The following is a 23744-nucleotide window of genomic DNA, read 5'->3' as shown; positions in this document are numbered from 1 at the left end:
TGACCCTCCTGAGGGTTCTATCTTTACAGCGAAATTTGTTACTTTGAATGAGTTTGGTTTTGAGAGAAAAGTACCAATAGGGTAATAAGAATGGGTCACAATTGAAGCAAGAACATGCTGTTATCCTCATAGCTTGCCAAAACGAATAGCTGTATTTGTTTGGGTATGGATGGAGATCAGAAGACCCTTGGACAACAGTATAACTTGACAATCTAATTAAATCTTTATAGAAGATGCTTTATTCCTTGGGTGGATTTTTAGTTGGACATGCATTTTGTGATTTACTCATGCATTTACTCATTAGAAGCATGTGAGGGGAGTAGAAGAATAAGGGATTTTCGTCCTCTGAAAAAGTCAAGAATGTAGGTTGGCTCATATAGATCTTAGTTACATGTGACTATGTATAATGAGTAACATTGATTTCAGGGACATGTTAAATATAGTATGTAGAGAAGGGAACAGGAGTAAACCAAGCACCAGACAATGTGGAAGGCTTAACAGGTATGTGGATACGTAAGATACAGTTCTGGGCTTTGAGGTCTCTGCTTATAAGGAGAGACATGTTTCTGGACAGATTCTTTGTAGTTCAGGGTGGTTTGTACTGTATGAAGTGTGTACAGTTTTCCAGATGAGGTAGTCCATGACATAAGCTCATTACCTGTCCTTGTTGACCTCAGCTTTCTCGCAAATGAATCAGATCCTAGCAAGGCTGTGTTTTGGTATTTCACTCTCAGCTGAGCCACTCCACGACTTTTTTATTTTGTCTGTTGACCCAGGAATTCTAAGATTTGATGTCATCTCCTCAGGTTAAATGACAAATTCATTACTGTGTCAAGAAATGACAAAAATATTTCAACACTGAGTGCTAATCTTTTAAAAATATCTCTAGAAATTAAAGGAAATAATAGCAGGGAATATTTCAGAACCCACAGAGAGACCACTTAATACATTTGAGAGAAATACTTAAAAAAAATTCCTCTTCAAATCAGGGCACCTAAGTGTGTTGTCCCTTGATGTCATCTCTGAACCTCGTATATACTGAATAGTGATGTAAGATGTGAAACAAAAATCATAGCTAACATTTCATAACTAGGAAAAACTTACTAATTCACATACACTTTACTAGATGATTGTATAGGGTGACCAAATGCAAAGTTGATATATAAATGGTTACGTTACCATGGAGTCACTGCCATGCCTGTCATCATAGAATTGAAGTCCATAGAGTTTTCAGCAGTTGGTTTTTTAAAGTAGGTAGATATTCATGTATTTCTTTTGAGCGGCCTCTGGGTGGTCTCAAACCTTTGGTTATAGCAGCCAGTTATATGGGCCTATTTGCATCATCCAGAACCTCCTAGTCCTTATGCAAACCAACACTACTTGTGTATAGCAACTTAGCCTGTTTGTTTTCCCAAAGAATCTCATCTCTGATTTTACCTCTCCTATGCTGCTGCTCCGCCTTTCCAAGCATGATGGGCTTCTCTGAGAAATGGCCCCTCCTAGCAACATGCCCAAATTATGTGAGATGGGATTTTTTGAGTTTTGGGGTGGTGGGGTTTTTTTAGCTAATATATTTTTTATTGTCATACTTTCTTTGAGGCAACAAACATGATTCCACATGGTTGTCCAAAGGAGTAAGGCAAATTCCTTCACCATCCTTGCTTCCAAGGAGGACCCTGGTCACATTTTCTCCAAGATATGCTTGTTTGTTCTCTTGGCACTCTATGAAATATTCAGTCCACTCCTCCAGCACCACAACTCAAAGGCATTGATTCTTCTTCTATTGTCCTTGGTCATTACACAACTTTCAGAGGCCTAGTGAAAACTCAGAAAGATCATGGCTTTCACAGAATGGTGGTTATGGGTTTGTTTGTGATATTTTTTTTTTAATTCTGTGAGATGAGTACTATTAGTGTACATTCTGTAATAAAGTGACAAAAGCAAATACTCAAATTATGCAGACTTTAAGTGACGAGGCCGGGCTATATATGCGTCCTCTTTCTCTTTGAAAGTATGTGTTTGAACATGTACAGATATACTTACATAGATATTTGGAAATGTGTAAAGAATAATGGTAGATGTATGCATATCTATAAATACTCATACATGTGTGACTCTGAAGACCCAAGTAAAATTAATAAATCATGGCATATATCTTATTCTCTTCCTATAGTTGCATAGTAGTCCATTGTGTGGATTTTATTTAATCAGTTTCATTAGGTTGCTTCTGATTTTTCGATATTATAAATAATACTGAGATTCCTATCCTTGTATCATGTTTGCATTATTATCTACAATGATTTGCTAAATCAGCAAGTACAAACATTTTACAATTGCTTAAATAGTGCCCAACTTTGATCCCAGGTGGTTATATCTATTTCTATTCCCATTGATAATATATGTGAGGGCCAATTTTTTAATGCAATTGATATCCCTTTTGGGGGATAGGGCCTCTTTAGTCATCAGAAAACCTCTATTTTCCTCTTTGATAGTATCTTTGGCAAAATGCTCTGTTTTTTTGGTTTTTTTTTTTTTTTAAATTAAACAAATTCTTTTAAGAAGCTTAAATATTAAAATTTGCTAAAAACTGGCTTTTTTTACAGATGATTTATTGTAAGCCTCTGTAGCTTAGTGTATTGCATGTTGGGCTGTTACTGAAAAGTTGGCAGTTCAAATCCACCAGCTGCTTGATAGGAGAATGATGATGCAATCTTCTCCCACGGAGACTTGTAGCCTCAGAAACCTGGTGGAGTGTTGCCGTGAAGCAGACTCAGCAGCAGTGGGTTTAGACTTTTGGTTTTTGCTTTGAATAGCCTTTGTGTGAAAAGGGGGGGGGGAAGTGGGGGGAAATCACTTTAGTTTAATATCAAGCTTTCTACTTAGTATCATGGCCCCACTCAAGACATGTAACTCCTCTAGATTTCAGTTTCCGCTATTGTAAAATGAATCTCAGATTGTCTTCCTAAACCGCTGTGATGTGTGACTGAATCATGCCGTTTTCACTGACCGTTTGACTTTTTCTAATAATGCAGAAGGGAGCTCTTGCGGTATAATCGGTAGGTAACCCAGAGGCCTCGGTTCTAGTGTTTTGATTTCCTCATTGGCTCCTCAGGAGAAGGATGGGCAATTTCCTCCCATGAGATTCACAGCCTCAGAAATTCAGAGGAGGGTCTGAGGGGGAGGCTGTGAGGGAGGTTCAGTTGGGCCGTAATGAGAAAGATAGACAAATGCAAACTCCACCAGCATTTTCTGACATTTGTCTCTGCTGATCTTTCTTCTCTGGGTCACTTTCTTTCTTTTTGATCTTCTCACCTGTCATGATGGAACAGAAGAACTAGACGTGGTTGGAGACAGCATTTTATAGCTGTCAGCGTTGTGTCCTGAGTAACAGTGGGGAGACTGACTTAGCATCTCTATAAACTTGTTACTCTGCGGACGGTAAAGCATGTAGGTTGTCTGAGACATAATCATGAAGATATTGCCCACTTTTTGCCATTAAGCAGCAGTCATAAAATCAGAGTTTATACAACCAGGAGAAGATAAAATAGATGAATGGGACCTTCTAAGAATCAAATTCCTATGCACATCCAAAAACTTCTCCAACAGGCTAAAAAGGGAAGCCACAGACTGGGAAAAAGTATTTGGTAATGACATGTCAGATAAGGGACTTATATCTAGAATTTATAAAATACTTGAGCACCACAACAAGGTAAAGGTGAATAATCCAATAGAAAAATGGGCACAGGATATGAACAGACATTTCACCAAAGAAGACATTCCATGAAGAAATGTTCAAGATCCCTAGCTCTAAGAGAGATGCAAATCAAAACAACTATGAGATATCATCTCACCCCAGTCAGAATAGCAAAATTTAACAGAACAGCAAGCAACAAATCCTGGCGAGGTTGTAAAGAAACTGGAACCCTTATTCACTGTTGGTGGGAGTATAAAATGGTGCAACCACTGTGGAAGGCGGTATGGCGCTTTCTCAAAATGTTTCAAATAGAGATACCATTTGACCCAGCAATTCCACTACTGGGAATATATCCCAGAGAGACCATAACTGACAGCCAAGCAGATATATGCACACCCATGTTTAGCACGGCTTTGTTCACAATAGCAAGGAGTTGGAAACAACCCAGGTGCCCATCAACGAACGAATGGATAGAGAAGCTGTGGTATATACACACAATGAAATACTACACTGCATTGAAAAACAAGGAACTCATGCAATATTATTCAAAATGGGTGAGCCTGGAGGACATTATGCTGAGTGAAATATCTCAGATGCAAAAGGACAAATATTGCATGGTGCCACTGTTGTAAAATGGGACTGATGAAATATGTCTATGGCATTGAAGTCTATGGGGGAGAGAATAGTTTAAAAGTATTATATTTTAGGGCATTATGTTTATCGTAGGAGTACGCAATGAGGGTTGCAGAGTGGATTATATTTGGGGTTGGGGGTGGGACTGGGGGAGGTGCAGGGGGGATTGTGTACCAATGAGGGAGTTTTTCTTTTGCTTTTCAGGGAGAGGAGCAAACGGGGAGGGGAGTGAGGTGAGGTGGGGTGGTCGGGGAGAAGGGTGCAACAATGAATGAATGGAATTCCAAAATCTCTGTAGATGTTCATTGAAATGAAAAATAAATAAATTAAAATATTTTTAAAAATGGGACTGATATCAGGGTTGGGGTAAGACTGAGGAAAACTGGATAAATTGTGTATACTGCACTGAAACAGATGAGGGAGTGAATAATTTAAAAGCGATGTATGATAGGGTCTTATGGTTATCACAGGAGTCCACAATTAAGGTTGCATAGTGGAATGTACTTGGGGCAGTGGGAGGGGTGCGGGGGGGATTGTGTACCAGGGAAGGAGTGTTTCTTTTACTTTTGAAAGAGAGGAGCGAAGTGCAGCAATTAATGAATGGAAATCCAACATCTCTGTAAATGCTCGTTAAAATTATTTTTTTAAAAAGTCAGAGTTTAGTCTGCATGGAATTGATTTAGTGGTACAAGTATACAGAATAGAATAAGGCTGGTGTACCCCTAATAAATGTTGTCTCTTTTATTATGCATTTTGTCATCACTTCAGAGCTCCTGTTGTATGTCCAGCAGTGGACGGGCTGTCGGACTTTTGAGAGGATGGAGACTAGTTCCGGGTTATCAGCAGCTTCTCCAGCCTCAGAGAAGGAGTGGTATGGGTGTTTCTGTAACATAGGTGTGCCTGATATTGTGAAGAAACAAACAAATTCTGCTGGGAAGGCTTTTATGGATGACTCCAGAGTAGGAGTAGTGTTATCATTTGCATTGATTTCCATCTCCAGATTTTACTTGTAGGACAGGAGGGGAGGTGTGGGAAGGAATGTCTCATCCTACACTCTGGCCTGACTATTCATCTGAGAGGACACTGCTGGGCTGGCTGTGTTATTAAACTCTTGTTCATGGCGAGCTAAACAGAGGGTAAATGCCTGTATTTCAGTCGTCAGGTGGGTGTTCTTTGAGTCATCAGGAAACCTCTGTTGTTCCTGACACTGTTTGCCAGCCAGAGAGAGAAAGACAGAGCACCTAGTTGCTGGTTAGTGCTCAGTGAGTGGTAATTTTCTCTGGGAATCAGCTTTAAAGTAGTTGTCTGAGGGCTTAGAAAGTAATTTTTAGCTGTGTGAATTGAGAGGGCATTTGTAGAATTGAAAGCAGTCTCCTGATGGTTGTCTGGCCAGTAACCAGGTAGACCAGCTGTTGAGCTTGGGCTGGCAGTGTTAATTATGAGCTACCGAACTAAAGAGCCTCCCAGGGTGCTAGAGGAAGGAAGAGGCCCAACAATGCTTGAGAAGCTGCACAACTGCCTCGTCAGAGCAGTTATCTCAGGAAAAGAAAACGAGGGCTCTGCAGTGAAAGCAAGTGTTTTGAAAGCCACCTTTGATTTCTGCTTCCCAGAGGTACAGACCATGAGCAAGGGTCGTATCACTAAGACATTTACCCTGGATCACTCGAACATGACAACTCACAGGGTTATCACAGGACACACTTGGCACCATTCTATTCAGAAGAATGGGGACAGTGATCACAGGCAGCTAGCAAGACAGTCTCAGGCGTTTCTCTTCTTTAAGAGAGATCCTTGTGTCAGTGTGCACAGCAGTCAGCACAGCCATGGAGGTACTAGTTCTCTGTTCCTTGTCTCGCCTCAAGTGACAGCTCAGCTGTGAAGCAACGAGATTCAGGTAGACTGGGTGTAGGAGTCACACTGCTTAAAAAGCTCGCAGTGCGAATCCACCCGCTGTTCTGCAGGAAAACGATGAGTAATCTCCTCCCATGCAATTAAACTGCCTCTGAAAACCTGGAGTCAGGTGGGCTTCACTGTACACAACAACAACAACTTAAAAACTCTGTATGTCTCAGGAAGCAATATCTTATAACCACAAGAATTAAATCCAATTACAAGAGTCCTTCATGGAAGTCCAAAATGATGCTAATTAGCATCTTGAGGGATATATATTCCATTTATCCTTCTTCCCATGTCAAAGGCAACCTAGCAATCATCTTTAATATGAGCAATGATTCTCGGTAGTATCATTGGCATTCTCTCTGTCTCAGGTTTCTAGGGGAACAAAGCAGAAACATTAACTCACGGTCAAATCTCATGTAGAAGGGGGAGCTTTTGTTAATCTTTTACGAGCAGCAGGTCATTTCACCTTTAGGTGCTTCCGTTTGTTTTTCTGGGATGTGGCAGACTGCTCCAGCATTAGTGATAGCTTGGAGAAAATCAAATGCCAAGAATTCTTTCACAGCTTTCTCACAATTCAATTCAAATCTTCTGTCCTCATCGTTTCTCCATTGGTTGTAGATGTTTTGTGAAGGATGAGGCCTTATGTTGTTTTCTGGTAGCTGGAGTTTATAGGCATCGTGGGTGTCATTTGCGTGGCATGAGAAAATTACTAAGGTCTGGTTTTTTAAATACTACATAGTTAGCTGGTTTGATGTCTGTTAGTGGTATCTTTTCACAAATGAGCTGGTGGTTTTACAGTCCAGACGAGCTGGTGATAGTTATGGCCTCTGCAATATAGGCAGCTTTTATTGTTATAGTTTGTACATCACACCATATTTTCCATTTATTGTAAGCAGTTTATTGACAGCATCTAATTGAGTGGAAGAAGGATCCCCAAATACAGCACCTTTTGCCTAAAATAGCTAGACAGTAACGTTTCTGTGCTCTAACATATGTAAATTGTCCATTGGTGATTAAAGAGGAAACTACTTTGACATGTAGCACTCAGGATAAGCCCATGGCCTGGGGAGACCTTGGCAGATGCAAGATCATTGGGTCATTATTTCGCCAGGTGTGATCCTTGAACCATCAACATCACCATCCCATGAGACACTTGTTAAAACACAGAAAGCAGGCCTTGGGCCAAATTTTTGCACCAGTTTCTGAGGTTGGGTCCTTCACGTCTACATTTTACACCCTAGTAATTATTGTAGCATTGAGGTTCTGGGACTCCTGTCCTAGGTAGATTTGCCACCTGTCGTTGAAAGACCTGTACCTTCCATTTGGATGCAGACTTTCCATTTTCACAGGTTATTTTACTCCACTGCCAAAAGTTGCATGTTCTGTTCTGCCCAGAGTTGTCTCCAAAAGAAAACCTTGGTGTTCTCCTTCCAGAAAATCAACAACTGAACAGTTTAGGGGTCACAGTTCTGCTCTCATCCACCCGGGAATACCATGAGTTAGGACTGATTTAATGGCAAATGTCAGAGCAGGACTTTGCAGGTTGTTGTTATGAGGAGTAAAGGTGATAGAGTAAGGCACCAAGATGCACATCTAGTATAGATCACAATGGTGGGGAAATCAAAGTCATTGCCATGTAGTCAGAGCTGCTTATAACTGACCCTTCATCGGATTTTCAAAGGCTGTAAATTACACGGGAGGAGATTGCCAATCTTTCTCTTGTGGAGCAACTGGTGTTCCTCCTGCTTCTGAAGGATTGGCCACATACCTCCTTTCCCTCTAGGTGACCAGAACCCAGTACATGGGAAATCATTCACGTTTTTATATACATTTTGCTCTATTCATATTTAAACTTATCTGAAAAACGTGCAATTTACACTTGACCGACTAACCAAGATTGGTAGCTTCCTTAATTTTGAACTGTTGGCTCTAATCTTTAATGAAATTATTTTACTTTTTTTAAAGTTTTCAGTGCTGCTAGGTTCAATTGAGATAATACGGTAAGGGAGAAGATTTTGATCACATACTTAGGTCTGGATATGATTGTTGTCCAAGGCTGTTGTGTCAACTGTCAACTCACAGTCACCCTGTATGACATGTTTTCTTGGCTGTAGTCTTCTCAGAAGCAGACCATTAGGTTGTTCTCCTGGAGAGCCTCTGGCTGGGTTTGATCCACCAAACTTCCATTTAGCAGCCAAGCACTTAACCATTGTGCTACCGAAATTCTTTACCTCAATGTGGTAGCAGAGGGAATCAAAGTAAGAGAAAGAAGTTGCAGGCAAGGAGATACTCTAAAGGTAGCCATTCCCTTGTTGAAATATGTTTGTTTCTGTCTCTAATTGATACTTGAAGCCCTTGGTGCTACTTTTTGAGTTTAAATGTGAGAACAATACCTGCTCAGAGGAAAGGGAGGCACCACTAAAAGTACTGGACAGAGAGCAACCTGAGTGGTCTGTCCTCCCTCCTTCACTTCACCCCATTTTCCTCTGTAACCTCTGACATTAAACTAAAGTCAAACAGCAGGACTAGAGCAAGTGTACCTCTTGTTGACTTTTGGGCTTATGAACCATTTTCTTGATCACTTGTGTAAATCAAAAGCGGCTTCTGAAAAGGAGATGCGTCAAACCCCCTACTATGGGAAACCAATAACCTTAATGCTAAGACCATCCCTTTTTCACTGAGAAGAGTTGGGATGATATCACCTTGTTTGCTTTCCTCTAAATATGGAGGTGCTTTGAAGCTAGCATGCAAGCTGTTGTGCTACGTAGTCTTTATCTAAAATCCAACCAGCTCACCTTTCATAACAGGAAGAATGAATCGAGAAATAGCAGCAAAAAAAGAAATAATTTAGGAAGTGAAATATCTTTTTGATTAGTCTGTGTCAGGAAAAGAAATTGACTAGTTGATGTTCATCTGATCTTCATGTGATAAATACCTGCATTTCTTTTGCTCGCATCTGCTGTGTGCAAAGCTTCACACATACAGGAATTCAATTTCATTTCAAGGATCATTGGTAGGGGAAAGTATTTATGTTTCTGGGTGCCCTTGTAATCATTTTTATCCAGGTGTCATCTGCAGTCTGGGCTTAGTTTAGTCATTTATTTAAATGTTTGTTTTTAAAGATTTTTTTTTCTTCAAGTCAAGTAGTTGATGATGCTCATTGGGAAGATACATGCGTTGTGGGATAAATGAAGTTAACTCTTCTGTGAGTATACATGATCTGTTTTCACAATGCTGAGTGTAGGAGTGGGTGCTGGTGGGAATAAAGGACACCTGAGTGACACTGAGAGCCTGCGCAGTGCAATTTGTTAGCACACTCAGATGCTAAAGGAAAGGCTGGAGGTTCAAGTCTACCCAAAGATACCTTAGGAGAAAGGCCTGGCTATCGCAAGACCTGCTTAAAAAATGAGCAATTAAAAAAGATTATGGGATTCCACTCAGACACACAGGTGGACATCATGAGTCCGACTCGATTCATTAGTGATAGCTTACCAGTTCCTGAGCAACAAAACTGAAAGCTTACCTAGCTCCACCTGCTTCTGTTTCTTGTGAATGCGTACTGTGCTTCACTGTATTGAGAATACAGCACCCTCAGACTTTGAGCTGTGGTGGGGGAGAAGAGTACTGAACATCCCGTGGACTGCCAAAAGAATGAACACATATGTCTTAGAGAAAATGCAGCCAGAGTGCTCCTTGGAGACAAGGATGATGAAGCTTCGTCTCACGTACTCAGAGTGTGTTGCTAGGAGAGACTTTTCCTTGGAAAGAGACATCGTGATTGGAAACGTGGAGGGTCCATGCAAAAGAGGAAGACCCTCAACCAGATGACTGCTGCAGTGGGCTCTAGGGTGCCAGGAAGTGGGAGGATGGCACAGGATAGGACAGTGTTCAGATCTGTCATTCATAGGGTTACTAAGTTCATACTCGACTCAGTGGCACCTAACAACAACTACAGGCTTAAGCAAACAGAAAAAAATATGTGTTTCTTAGCTATCATTTACCGTCATAGTCCTACATCTTATCAGGATAGCCCATGGGCTGGGAAATTGTATTCATCGTCTGTAGGGAGTTTCACTACTGACCCAAAGACCATGCCTCTCTTGGCGGTTCAAATCCACTAGGCTACCTTGGGGAAAAGACTAATAATCCCCTCTCATGTGATTAACAGCCTCAGAAATCTACGGGAGCACCAACTGTGAGTTGATTCCAACTCAACAATGAGTTGAGTTCTGTTGTTGAATTAAGTGGATATCAGATTCCACTGAAAAGGTCTAGTTCCAAGGTCATGCTCGCAGTACATCTGTTTCATGGTAGATACGGTGCACAGGCCATTTGAAGGAGGTGCCCTGCTCTCTGAATGAATGGTCAGACTGGACAGCAGAGTGTTGTATGCCAAGGCAGTGTGGGCCTGAGCACACCAGGAGCTCCCGCTGTGGCCCCCTTGGGTGGCAGGCAGGCAGGCAGATTCTTGTGGTTGGCAGGGTTCTCTGAATTTGGCGGATGATCCACAGATGATAGCTGCAGACAAAAAATGATGGCCGACTTTAGTCAGTCCCATCTATACAGAGGTGACATTCTGTGCTCTGCGTGCCTTCTTCAAAATAGGAGAAGGGTGGCATTTTTCTGAGATGCCCAGTGGAGTGGGAACTCTGACCTGTAACAATTCACCCCGGGAAAAGCCAAATTAGAGCAGAATGGGCAAAAGGGGGAAAGGCTGCTGGACACAGAATGGATGAACAACCAGTAAACGCTGCATCTATATACGCGTTGTGCAAGGTACACGTGGACATAATTGTTTATTTGCTCATCTGCAGCGAGCGATTTCACATGGGTTTCCCTCTGTCTTTGAAGTGGGGGGGACAAGTAAAATTTTTCACTGCAGATTGGTGGGAAGGCATAATTATACCCGGGGCTTACCTGGCTCATTGGCAGGCTGGCCCCTCCTGCGCCTCAGGACAGTGGGTCTCTGCTGCCCCCCACTGCCCAGATGTGCATCTTGTCTCCTGGTCCAGTCGTGCTTTCCAGGTTGGAATTCGCAGGCGTGCTGGGAGGGCGAGGACTTACAGACAGTCTAGATCTTTTCCTCCAGACAGAACCTCCCACATTCGTTTCCTTGGTTTGGAGTAAGGCACATGGACTAACAAAACCCACACTGTGGGCATCATCAGATTCATGTGGCACAGAGGGGAAACTTTTTCCAAAGCAGGAAGGAACTGTGGGCAGGCCTGAGCTAAAATAGACTTCACAGAGCTGTCTGCTCCCTCACTTCAGACAGCCACTAGCTGGTGGATTTAAGAGGCTAGTTTATCTCCAAGAAGTATCTTTGAAGATACCAGTTGATTTTTACTGGTAAGTAAATAGTGCTTGATTTGACTCATATCTTCAAGAGGCAGATATTTCCATACTAGACTGTATAATAGGGATGAAATGACACTTCATTTCTGTACTGTGCATCCATGTCCTTGAGATACAATCATCCATTCATTCAGCCCCTATGTGTCAAGCGCCCTGCTGAGCATGTCATATTCAAAGGGGAAAAACAAGTCACTGCTTTCATAAAACTTGTTAGTTGCCATTGGGTTTGATTACAACTCATAGCAACCCTATGAACAGCACATTGAAAGCGTACTCTGTCCTGCTCCGTCTTACCTTTGCCATACTCAAGCCCATTGCTGCAGTCACTTTCTTGATGAAGGCCTTCTGTTTCACTCGCCCTCTGCTTTTCAAAGCCCGATGACTTTTTCTAAGCGCTGTGCCTCATGGCAGCGTGGGCATTGCATGCTGTGAGAGCAGGTTCTACAGTCTGCCTCTGAGCAGCCCTCTGGCTGTGCTGCCTCCAGGACTTATTTGTTTTAGTCTGATGGAAAGCACAGAAATGAAACAAAAACACAAATAATAATACTACATTTCCTAATCGCGGCCTTTAAAAAGATTAGGTACCGTGGAAGACAGTAAAGGATGGGTGACTGCCCTAGAGGCTAGAACCAGGGGCTGAGTTCACTTAGGGCAGCTTTGACCAGAAAGCCCCATTCTCTTACACACTTAGAAACAGGATATTTTGGAAGGAATTTCTTTGAGTGATGATTTTCCTTTTAGAAATGATGGCCTGTCTATATCCTAGTCCAGCATTTTCTTCCCTCTGTGGTCACAGGGGGAGGAACTGAAAAATTACAGGGAGGAGCACTTTGTGTGTTTGTAACCTTTTCATAGTGGAGCGAGCTCTGGTAGCATGGTGGCTAGGGCGTTGCACTGCCAACCCAAAGGCTCATGGTTCTAACTCACCAGCTGCTCTGAGGGAGCAAAACTCTGAGGCAGTCTCCTTCCATGCAGTTTACAGCCTCTGTAAACCCACTGGAGGTTCCGTCAGCTTTGAGTCTGTTCCAGCCTAAAGGCAATGAATTGAGTTGGTTCCCAGCGGGATGAGTTTTCTTGTGAGCACGAAGTGCCCTGGGAGCTTGGGGAGGGGGTGGTGATTAGCCTGTAGGGTGCTGGTGCTGCTGACATAGAGGTGCACCTCTCTGTGGTTGGAATGCCCCAGCTGCTGTGATGGACAGCAATGAGCAGTCTCCTCCGTATAATTTATAGCCTCTGAAAACCTGCTGGAGAGTCAGCTATGACTCAATTCCAACTTGATGGCAGTGAGAGTGGGCGAGTGAGTTCCGTGCCCTCTAGGGTTATTCTAGGTGGGATTTCTATTGTTGACTAGGTTAGAATAGATGTTCTTTAAATTGTTTGCAAGTGGGGAGCTCTGGTGGCCTAGTGGCAAGGAGCTACAACTACAATCCCAGAGGCACACGGTTCGAATCCACCAGATGCTCTGCCGGGGAAGGAGGGGCAATCTCCTCCTGTACCAGTCAGATCTGATTTGATGGTATACTCACACAAAAATAATAAAATAAAGTAATAAAATATTTTTAAAAAATTGTTTGAGAGTGCTGGCCGTCTAGTGTGTAACATGTCAGAGTTCTAAACAAAAGGATAGTGGTACAATTCTAGTAGCTGCTCTGCCAGAGAAAGTGGGGAGGCTCCTCCCTTAAAGGTTTACGGCCTTGCTTTCTCAAAAAGTTGCAAATAGAGATACCATTTGATCCAGCAATTCCACTACTGGGAATATACCCTAAAGAAACCAAACTGCCACTGAAGCAGATATATGTACATCCATGTTTATTGTGGTTTTGTTTGTAATAACAAAGAGCTGGTTAACAACCCAAGTACCCATCAACAAACGAATGGATAGAGAAGCTGTGGTATATTCACACAATGGAATACTATGCAGCACTGAAAAACAAGGAACTCATGAAATATTATGCAAAATGGATGACCCCGGAGGACATTATGCTGAGTGAAATACTCGGTCACAAAAGGACAAATATTGCATAGGGCCACTGTTGTAAAATGGGACTGACATCAAGGTTGAGGGAAGACAGAAAAGGAGGCGAGAAATGATGTATATTGCATTGAAAGAAATGAGGGAGAGAACTGTTTAAAAGGGCTTTATGAATGGGTATTCTTGTCATTACAGAAGTCCAGAGTGAAGGCTGCATAGGGAGTGGACTTGGGGAGGAGGGAAGGGATTGCATAACAATGAAAGAGTTTTTCTTTTTCTTTTCAAGGAGAAGAGTGAAGGGGGGAGGGGTTGGGCAGGGAGAAAAGTGCAACAGTGAATGACTGGAAACCCTAAGTCTCTATAAACTTTTATTAAAATTAATAAACAAAAAAAAGATAAAAAAAAATTGACGGCCTTGAATGCCCAGTGAGACAGACACTGTGAGTTCTCTGTCACAGTGGATAGGGCAGGTGGGTGAGGCCGCCTGCAAATCTGAGGTTCGATGGTTGCAGCCAAAGAGCATGTCTCCTAACTGTTCTTTGCTCTGATTCTAGGGAGTCCTGAAGTGACCCCTTCACCTGTTTCATTTCACATGTGTCCCACATGGTTTATCAGAATACCCGAAGCCCCATCAATTTATGATTTTTTTTTAAAAAAGGTACTCATAAGGGAGCTCTGGTGGCCTAGTGGCAAGAAGCTGCATTGCAATCCCAGAGGTATGCGGTTTAAATCCACCAGATGTTTTGCTGGAAGGAGGGGCAAGCTCCTCCTGTACCAGTTAGATCCGATTTGACGGTACACCGAAAAATAATAAAATAAAATAATTTTTTTAAAAAAAGGTATTCATTCATTAAAACACACAAACGCATACACACACACATACACACACACAACCAACCCACAAAAACCCCAACTCTCCCTACCCCTGATGGGATTGCTTGTAAACTAGGATTACTTTCTGGGCAGTTGCATTTTATGTGATGACTTGTGTGCAGTTTATGATGACCATCCTTAGTCCATTCATACTTTGGGACATTTCTCCCCTAATTTCCATCCAACAGACTACAAAACTAGCATCACTGCCACAGAGAAGGTGCTCACGCTGCTCAGTGAAAAGTTATACACGGATCGTTTTGACTCTTTGGCCCTTGGATTCATTTATCTGCCTTCTAGAGAATGCCTACAGGCACTTAGTCCTAGATGCAAATTTTAGGGGGTTGGTTTTTTTTTTTAAAAAAAAAAAAATTTACCTGCAAGCTCTAGGGGGCAGCATTACTTAAGGAACACCAGAAATAGAACCTACAGAGGTGAGGATTTGTTTAGGCCTTTAGGGAATTGACATAGTGACTAGAGTAGGTGTGTAGGAGACAGACTGGCTCAGGATAGAGCAGGGTTCAGAGCTATTGTGTATAGAGTCGCTGTGAGTTGCAGGTGACTCAACAGCACATAACAACAACATAGCAAAGACACTGTTGTTGTGCCATCAAGGCAGAACTAACCCATAGCTGACACACCAGCGGATATTTAGGGGCAGTTAATCACAAGGGAGGAAATTGTCCATCCTTTTCCCATGTAGCTGGTAGACCACTTACTTGGCTTAGGCATTACAGTGTACTTTGTTAGCACTGGGTCACCAGAGCTCCTTTTTACAGGTTTCTGGCAACTCTCATTCTGTCTGTTGTGCATTTGTGAGTAAATCTCTGACCCTTCAAGAATAATCGTTGACCCCAGGGGATACATTCTCTCATATTAAATTCATCCAGCCTGAGCCAGCATTTCGCCACTGTACCTCTGAGAAGAGTGAACTTCCCACACAGGAAACACGTGCTCGAGCAAGGATCCAAACTTAGCCAAATTCCAAGCCAATCTGGTCCCTAGAAATCAAGCCAGACTGCTCCTTAGAGGCAAGGATGGTGAAATGTCTTCTCATATACTTTAGGTATGTTGTCAGAGGGGCACATTCATTGGAAAAAGACACCATGGCTGGAAAGGTGGAGGATGAGCTAAAACAGGGAAGACTGTTAAGAAAATGGGCCCATGGTGACCGTAACAATGTGCTCCATCATCTCAGACAGAGGTCCTGAGGAAGGAGCAGGATAGGACAGGGTTCAGGGTGGACGCTTTTGGTGTCATTCTGAGTCATAGGTGATGCGATGGCACCTAACAGCAGCAATCATAAATAGTGATCATTTCCCCCAAAGCTTCTGCAGACGTGTTACTGTCTAGGAAACAGTACATGATAGTGAAGCATATGAGACCGTAGCTTTTCCTGGTTTCTCCAGTTTGGGTAGCTTTGAGGAAGCAGACTGCTGACCCCTGTTATCTCTCTCTGAAAATCAAACTTAAACTGACCACAGGTCAGCTCCACTTCACAGTGACCCAGGAGGACACTGGGACTGCCTCCGTGGGTGTCCAAGGTGGTGGCTCTTTATGGAAGCAGATTGTGCCATCTTTCCCCTGTGGGGCAACTGCTGATCATTCCACTTTTCAACTGAACACTTTAACCCTGGCGCCATCATGTCTTCTACTAGATCTCCAACTCACTCCAAATCCTCTGTCATCAGTCAAGTCGATTCCAACTCACAGTGGCCCTCCATCAGGATTCTGAGTCAGTGGATCTTTATGGGAGGTGACTGCCCGGGTTTCTGCTACAGAGCAGCCGGTGGGCTTGAGCTCTTGACCTTTCAGTTTGTAGTACAACATGTAAGGCATAGCCACCACGGCTCCCCCCTGTATCTCCAGTTCCTAAAATGAATGTTTTCAAGCAATATTTATCATTTCATCATTTATGCTAGTGGGTAGCTTTCAAGACAGAGTTGAATATGTGAGGCCCCTCTAGGGCTGGACTTTGAAAAGGCACCTCACTTCTCTTCTGCTTCACTATGTTGGGCAAAGCAAGTCACAGGGCCTGTACAGGTTCATGAGGCTGAGAAACAGACGGCATCTGTTGAGGCACGGGCTTCAGGGTCACACATGATATGGGAAGGGAGGGTAGGGCGGAGACTTGGAGATGCTGATTTGGCAGTCATTCTACTCTAGGAATGAGTCAAATTCAATAAAGATGTACTGATGGATTGATTTTACTTGTCAGGTCAATGGTCTTCTTTTATATCAGGTGCACGAAAATGAGGATACTTAGAGCACAAGTGTATTTGTTGGAATGAACTTGCTTTTTCCTCCCTGGGAGTGTGTAACTCTGAGAACTCTTTGAGGGGAGAAGGTCTGAAGTATCCTTGGTTGCCCCAGTCCAACAAAACGCTACCTCTCATTGACTCTGAGGTCTAAATGCCAAGCAACCCCGTGAGTGGGCAAGCACCACACCTTGCTTTATGAGGTCCAACTTGGCCAAGGTAAGAAGATAGAAACTACAGGTTTGGGAAATGGTTTTGTTATATATCATCAAATCGGAATCAATTCATAGCTGACCCTCCAGTGGGTTTTCAGAGGCAGTAAGTTACGCTGGGAGAGATTGTCCATCCTTCATCAATTGAGCAGCTTGTGAATTTGAAGTGTGTGCCTTTGAGTTAGCCCTTACCACTGAGTCACCACTGGTCCTGTGTTAGGTGCTGTCAACTTGACTGTGACTCATAACAACCCCATGGACAACAGATCTGAACTTGGCCATATCTTGTACTATCCTCATGATATCTGACATGGTCAAGCCCATTATAAAAGTCTCTGTGCTAATCCATCTTGTTAGGAATTGTTATTGTTATGTGCCGTCGAGTCACTTGTGACTCATAGTGACCCTATGTACAACAGCCCTAAACCCTGTGTTGTCAGCCTTATTGTCACTGAGTCACCTACCTCCATTACCCTAGTCACTGAATCAATTCATCTCATCAAGGGTCTTCCTCTCTTGTGCAGTCCCTCCACCCTCCCCAGCATGATGTCCCTCTCCAAGGACTGGTCCCTCCTTGCAACATGTCAAAGTATGTCAGATGAAGCTTCATAATCCTTATCTTCAAGGAGCAGCCTGGTTTCACCCTCTCTAGAATAAGCCTGTTTGTTCTCTGAGCAGTCCATGGTATATTAAATACTCTTCTCCAGCACCACAACTCAAAGGCATCAATTCTCTTTCTTTCATACCTTGTCATTGTCCAGCTTTCTGATGCATAGCAAGTAATTGCAAAGTCTCTGGCCTGGATCAGGCACACCTTAGTCTCCAGAATGGCATCGTTGCTCTTCAATACTTTGGAGAGGTCCCTGATAACAGCCCTTCTCAATGCAATTCGTCTTTTAATATCCTGGCAGCTGGAACCAAGAGTGTTGATTGTGGAGCCAGCAAACTGAAGCTGTTAATAACCTCCATCTTTTCATCATTTATCATGATCCTTCTGATAGGTCCAATAGTGAGAATCTTTGTTTTCTTGATGTTGAGCTTCAATCCATCTTGAAGGCTAGTCTTTGACCTTCTGCAGCAAGCGCTTCAGGTCCTCCTCACAGTTTCAGCAAGCAGGGTTATGTCATCTGTATAACACAGATTGTTGATCAATCTTCCTCCAATCCTGGTGCCCCATTTCTCCTCAAAGAGCCCAGCCTCCTGGATGCTCTGTTCTGCATATAGATTGAAAAGGTGTGGCGATAAGACACATGGCTGGTGTACATCCTTCCCGATTTTGAACCATGCACTGTTTCCTTGCTCTGTTCAGACTGTCTCTTGATCCAAGTATAGGTTTCTCATAAGCACAATCAAGTGTTCTAGGTTCCCATTCATCTCAAAGTTGGCCACAGTGTGAGCTGGCTATACTGATGCCCATTCTCAAGGCTCTGAAATCCTTGGTTTGCACTTGTGCTCCTCCCCTACTTTCACACTCCCTTTTCCATATCAGTTCACCAATGTTGTCAGAAGATGACAGGTGACTGAATGCAAGACTTGCCTTCGGGACCCAGAGATCTGGTCTCAGCAGCTCCATTAATTTCTGTGCTTGATCTTTTACTACTGCTTCAATTCCCTCAACTCTAAAATAGAAATGAGAGTAGTTCACCTTGATTAAATTATTATGATGGACATATAAAATGAAAGGGCTTAGGGGAGGGGAACTCTCAATTCTGTGAAGAAGATTTACTCAGTGAGTATGTTCATGGATGTACGTAGAGTTAGAAATACCATTAATAACCACGCTAACTGTAGCTGCTGAACTGAGTGAGAACCAGAGAGAGCGAGGTCTCCATTCTTGTCTGTGACCACAGATGTAAAGCCTAAAGCACCCTGGTAGCCCCCTCTTCTGGTTTATGCACATCTTTCTTGGATAATCCATGATTTGGTGTGTTTGTTATAACCAAGGGACTCATTAACCTAGATAAAGGATGACTCTTATCACAAAAACAGTTTGTAGCAAATAAATGCCTATCATAGGCAAATATTTACCTGGTTATCACTGGCTTCTGGTATCTTAGAAATATAGTTTATTGATTCTTGAAATTCCTGTACTCATTGGAGGACTGGTAATTTGAGACCTAAGTATTGATTTAGATAAGCAGACTTACTGAGAGAAGCCCTTGTTAAGTTATCACCCTCTTTTATAAGTTGGTTTATTGGTTTCTACAGTAGAAGAAAGAAGATACAGCCTTAAATTTTTATAACAAAAGAAATAGCCAAATCTTACATTCCTCTAAAACAATTTTACAAGGCCATTGATGGTTTTTCCATCATATTTTGGGATAAAGAGCTCTGATTAATAAGGAATTCCCCCCCCCCCCGAAACACAATCTTTCTTTTTTGTTTTGTTTCTTCCGTCATCCTCATTCTGGGCTCTCTGAGCATCTTAATGCATCCAGACAATTTGAAGTAACCTCCTGCCCACTCCCAGGAGTGGCGATCAGATCATGGGACAGATTAGAGGAAAAACATTGTAGTTGAACAATGTCTTTGTAGTTGAATCACCCAGGGAAGGAGTGAGGTGCTGACCTAATGTAACAATTTTCCTAGCCCCCTTCTGTTCAAGGGTCCCAGGTGCCACAGCTTTGGCTTTGGGGTGCTGATCATCGTTATTGCTGACAACTCAGGGGGCCACAGCTGGCCAGAAACGGGTCAGAAATATTCCCTCTCAGTAAGGAGGCTCTTAAAGGATCACCTTCTGAAATGCTACAGAACTCATTGGACAGTGGAGGTAGAGGTTGGGTTCCTTGAAGTGCCTCCAAAAGCTTTGGCATCTGAAAGGAGAGCTTTGCCATCTAGGGGTGGGGTGAGCCGACAGGGGTGCTGGGAGTAAGGCTGAGGTGGGGGGTGGACAGAGTGGAGGGAGGACTCCCTCCCTCCTCTCCCCTTGGGCTCTTTCTTTTCCTCCTTCTCCATCTGCTGTAGGTAATTCCCAACACCAGGTGGGGCAGACGTTTTCCAGAGAGCATGCCTGCCTGTATTGAATCACCAGATGCCTCTGTGTCCTCTGGGCCTGCGTTAAGTAAAGCTTCCTAGGATGACGGCATCTGTATCAACGCTGTCCAGTACAGTAGCCAGGAGCAACATGGGGCCATGGCGCACTTGAAATGTGGCTAGTGGGACTGAGGAACTGACTTTTTCATACACTAACTTGTAATTAATTCATTTAAGTGGCCATGAGTGACTACAGTCCACAGTATTGAACCAGGTAGGTCTGAATAGTTAAGTGAGGGATTGGAAAGTTGCTACTAAAAACAGTTTTCATATACGATCTTTGTAAGCAAACCAGTAGGAAAGAAATTTTTTTTTTAAAGTAACTTCCAGTTGCCGAAGATCAACTATTGCATGTTTCTATTTATATTGAAATGTACAGAGTCAGCCAATCTATAAAAGCAGCAAGTGGCAAGGTGGTTGTCTAGGGCTGGCGCATGAAGGTTTATGAAGAGAAATGAAAGGTATGCGTATAAATAGATGCTTTCTTTTTGGTGTGATGGAACTGTTTTAAAATTAGAATGTGGTGATAAGTGTGCAACTCTTTGAATATTCTACTAATGATATAATGATCACTGAATCATGTAAAAAATTAAAACTTCACACTCACTGCTGTTAAGTCAGAACCTGGTTCCTAGCTGACCCTCATGTGGCATTTTATACTCTTGCTCAGGAAGAGAGCGCCCATCGTTCCCCCTTGGAGATGCTGGTGGATAATAGATTTTATTTTTTAAAGAATCATATACTTGAAATGAGTGATTTCTTTAAAAAGGTTGTCATCAAGTGTGTTTGAACGCATGTTGAGCCCATATGTGCTTATAGCCTTTCCAATGGCTGCTTTTTTGGAAGTGGATCAATGGGGCTTTTCCCCAGGGTGCCTTTCAGTGGACTCAAACTACCAATTTTTCTGCTAGACTCTGACTATATTAGCCATTTGTACCTCCTGAGGACTCCAGAGAATCTGAACACTTTAAAAATGCCTTCCTATTCACATCACACCCTTTTCAGGTAGAGACTCCACATCTGCACCTTTCCAGTTGTGTTCCCACCAGTTGTGTTCCAGTAGCTTCCCCCACCCCTGCCCTGACTCTGGCCTCAGTTTCCCCTTAGTAAAATAAGGGCCTTGTCTTTGAAGCCTTTCTGTTACTTCCATCCAAGTGGTTCTTCTGAAGTCTCCATTGTATCCTGCATCCAAAGGCATGCCAGACCCAGCCCTTTGGTATGAGATATGCCACCAGCTATCCTATCTTACCTGCATGGACCAAGGGCTATGCGGCCCAGGGATCAGGCTGCGGGGTGTGGGAATTGAAGAACTTTTCCTCAAGAGTTGGTAGAAAAGGCATGTCTGATACTCTTTTCCCTGTATCTAGTTAACTTTAATTCAGTTCAGATGGAAGGCCCCAGAGATGCAGGATGCACACCCTTCTTCTGGGAGCCTCAGTTCCTGCACCACCCCCACATCTTCTGCAAGGTAGTGAGTAGTTGGGAAACCAATTTTTCACCCACCCTGCTCTGTCCATACTCTGGAACCACAGAGAGGAGAGTGAGAGAGCCTTTGGTGCTTTGCTTGTTTAGGAATTTTAAGTAATGGCAGAGGCATTTATCTATTTGTCTTTGATCCAGATAAAAACAGATTGTAACTTTCAGATGTCAGCTAATCAATCCAGTGCTGAGAAACAGATTTCTATGCTCTTTGAGAGTGAAGATTCCCAGCAGGAGGAGACTCCTGGTTGTAAAATAGTTCCTGGGTTTTTGTGGTTTGTGGCTGGAGGGTCCTGTAGAATCTCTCTGGGAAGCACATTTCTTTGGAAGCAGACTTGAGTCAGTCTTTTTCTTTGCACACTTTTCAGATGGACTTCCTTGTAACAGTGTCCTCTCTACAGGTTTGCAAGTCAGTAATGTCTGAGAAATTCATTCTAATTTCTATGGCTCCTGGTTCTTCCCAATTTCACGTCATAATTATTATAAAGTTTTATATGTGCATCAAGAGACAGTTACTATAAAAGTCAGGACTGTAACTTTAGGGTCTGCACTTTCTATGTGAGTGGATGTCCAAAAATAACCATAAATGGTAATGATGATGATTATCATAAAGGAGAAGCCCAAGCGCATTATTATTGAGTCAATTCTGACTCGTGGTGCCTCCATATGTGATAAGGAGAGGGGTCATCAGCTGTGAATCAATGAACAACAATCTTTATGGAAGAAGGTCATATGGTCTTTCTTCTGTGGTGCTTCTGGGTGATTGCAAACTCTCAACCTTTAGGTTCATATTCTCAGTGCCTGGAGATGTTTTAGCTACTTTGCATATATTTTCCTCCCAGAAACCAAACTCAACCCACCACTGTGGAGTTAGTCCTGATTCATAGTGGCCCTCCATTGGGATTTCAAGGCTATGCATCTTAACAGGAGGGAACTGCCCATCTTTCTCCTTTGCAGCAACTGGTGGATTCAAACCACTGACCTCTGGTTGGCCGCAGAACGCATTACGTACTGCACCCCCATGACTTCTTATTGCACACTTGCTGCTGTCAATTCACATTCAACTCACAGCTGACCCTCTGTTGGGTTTTCATGGCTGTAAACCAAAAAGGAAGAGATTGCCCGTCTTGTTCCCTTGAAGCCACTCATGGATTGGAACTACCAAGAGGTGTGACCTTTGGGTTAGCAGTACTGTACGCTCTGCACTACGCCACCTGAGCTCCCTATTGCATACGTAGTCTCATTTTATTCATCACGCCCTCAACTGGAGGGATCAGTAACATAACCCCCAACTTGTAGATAAGGAAACTGAGTGAGTCTCAGAGTCATTAAATAACCTGCCACATCATTCAGCAAGCAAGGACTAGCATTAAGACTTAAACTAGGATCTGTGTGATTCTAAAGTTGGCGAGAGGGGTGTCCCCAACCCTTCATCCATCTGTCTGAAGCAGGTAAAATGACTTACTCAGTTTTCCCCAATTAAATTAAGGAACATTCTTAATATGTTCTATACACCCTTGTCAAAAGAATTTAAAAGACAGTGACTAAAATGGAATGAGAATTCAGATGTCCTGAACTTTATGCTGAGTGAAATATCTCAGTCATAAAAGGACAAATACTGCATAATGCCACTGTTGTAAAATGGGACTGACATTGGGGTTGGGGTGGAGACTGAGAAAGATGGGTTAATTATGTATACTGATACCGAAACAGATGAGGGAGAGACCTATTTAAAAGGGATGTATGATTAGGTATTATTGTCATGACAGGAGTCCACAATGAAGGCTGTATAGTGGAGTGGACTGGGGGCGGGGGAGGGATTGCATACCAATGAAGGAAATTTTCTTTTACTTTTCAAAGAGAAGAGCAAACTGAGGGGGAGGGGTGGGCAGGGAGAAAAGTGCAGCAATGAATGAATGGAAATCCAAAGACTCTGTAAACTTTCATTAAAATGAATTTGAAAAACCCCAAAATTGTATTTGATGGGTTTTTTTTAATTGTTTTAAATTAATTTGCTGTTTCACATCTTTCTCCCTCCCACCCACCCCTTCCCTCCCCTGAGCCTATTTAGAGTTATGTCTGGTAACTTCACTCTGGGAATCTTGCTGTTGTTGTGAGGTGCCAGCCAATCAACTATGACTCACAGACATCCTGTGAACAATGGTTCTGAAACTTGCCCTGTCCTGAGCCAGCCTTACGCCACCTCTGATACACTTGATCCCATTTCCACAGTCACTTGTGTCAATCCATTGAATCTAGGATCCTTGTCTCCTGCACTGACCCTCCACACTTCCAGGCGTGATTTCCTTCTGTAAGAAATGACCCCTCCTGACCTG

At 42.9% G+C, this 23744-nt stretch overlaps 1 protein-coding gene across 3 annotated transcripts in view; it reads left to right on the top strand.

Annotated features, from left to right (window-relative positions):
- NAV2 (neuron navigator 2) overlaps window positions 1-23744 on the top strand; it is a 948472-nt gene that overhangs the window by 687596 nt on the left and 237132 nt on the right. The gene's annotated exons all lie outside the window — the stretch shown is intronic.

This window comes from Elephantulus edwardii, unplaced genomic scaffold, assembly GCF_000299155.1.
Source record: "Elephantulus edwardii isolate Elephantulus edwardi_28Jun2011 unplaced genomic scaffold, EleEdw1.0 scaffold00109, whole genome shotgun sequence".
Classification (NCBI taxonomy): Eukaryota; Metazoa; Chordata; class Mammalia; order Macroscelidea; family Macroscelididae; genus Elephantulus; species Elephantulus edwardii.
This window is presented reverse-complemented; position numbering and strand designations above follow the sequence as displayed.